This window comes from Ailuropoda melanoleuca, unplaced genomic scaffold (genome assembly GCF_002007445.2).
Source record: "Ailuropoda melanoleuca isolate Jingjing unplaced genomic scaffold, ASM200744v2 unplaced-scaffold11412, whole genome shotgun sequence".
Lineage (NCBI taxonomy): Eukaryota > Metazoa > Chordata > Mammalia > Carnivora > Ursidae > Ailuropoda > Ailuropoda melanoleuca.
In genome coordinates, this window is record NW_023179852.1 from 1 (window position 1) to 1424 (window position 1424).

Here is a 1424-nt window from a genome sequence, read left to right on the forward strand (position 1 = left end):
GTAGCCTGTTGTGGAAGCAGGGAACGGAGTAACTTAAGGGGATATATGTCACGCAGGTGGTAAGAAGTGCTCTGAGTAGGGGGAACTCTCTCTGAAGAAAAAAACAGGAGGATTGAGATGACTTCTCTAGGATGCTGGAGGCATCTGGATCAAGGCTGTGAAAACCTTCATGAAGTATTTGAGAAGCTTCTTAGAATGACCTGACATTAGACAACCAACCACTCTCGTACACGCAAGTTCACCTGTGGACCAGACCTGAATCACTGATTCTTCAGCTCTATTCTGTGCTTCCCACCAGAAAGATTCTCTTTGCTGCTCCTTTGGCCTGTTGATGTACTACACCGTCTCAAGGGTAACTTCAGATCTGTACTCATACTTCAATCTTCACAAATACAGAAAGTGCCCCTTCTCTTTTCATATTAGTTTTATTTTGTGCAACAAAGATATTACCTTCATTTTCTTTAGTTGTATAAATGTCTATCCTGTTTTTGTGATTCAGATCTCATTTAGAGGACAAACTGTCTTTTTCATTCTTCTACGTAACATAGCTCCTGCCATCCTCTGAGCTGAACGGATTAGGAAGGTGCTAAAAGTGGTGATGATATAAAAAAATCTTTGAATGTACTCTGTGTTTTCTTCTCTCTCTGTGCACAGCTGGTGGAGTACCGNGTGGTGGAGTACCGGTGGTCTCAACGGACATGGCTGCATTAAACCACATGGCTGTCAGCCACACGGTCTTCCGCTTACTGGGCATCCCCGGGCTAGAAGACCAGCACAGGTGGATTTCCATCCCCTTCTGCATTTCCTATGTCATCGCCCTGCTTGGGAACAGCCTGCTCGTCTGCATTATNTGCAGCCTCTGTGAACCCATGTATCTCTTCCTCTGCATGCTGGCCGCGGCAGACGTTGTCCTCTCCACGTGCACAGTACCTCAGGCCTTGGCCATCTTCTGGTTCCGTGCTGGGGAGATCTCCCTGGATCGCTGCATCACTCAGGTATTTTTTCTCACTTCCACCTTCATCNGTATTTTTTCTCCCTTCCACCTTCATCTCTGAGTCAGGGGTCTTGCTGGTGATGGCGTTTGACCACTACGTTGCCATATGCTACCCACTGAGATACACCACTATTCTTACATGTGTTCTGATCGGGAAAATTGGAGTGATTATCTTTCTCAGAAGTTATGGTACAGTTTTCCCCATAATATTTCTTCTGAGAAGGTTGACTTTCTGCAAAAGGAACATCCTCCCAAACACAGCTTGTAAGCATATTGTCTTGGCCCTTGCTTCCTGTAATGACATTCGAGTGAATGGGATTTTTGTCCTAGTGTTCACACTGGTCTTAGATAGTGTGCTAATTTTTTATTTCCTATATGCTGATTCTCCATGCTGTCTTCCATATCCCATCCCGAGATGCTCGTCACAAAG

The 1424-nt window shown here is 45.2% G+C and overlaps 1 pseudogene; it reads left to right on the forward strand.

Annotated features, from left to right (window-relative positions):
• The first annotated feature begins 698 nt into the window (after positions 1 to 698).
• On the forward strand, positions 699 to 1417 carry LOC117797733 (annotated as a pseudogene).
• Positions 1418 to 1424: the final 7 nt, after the last annotated feature.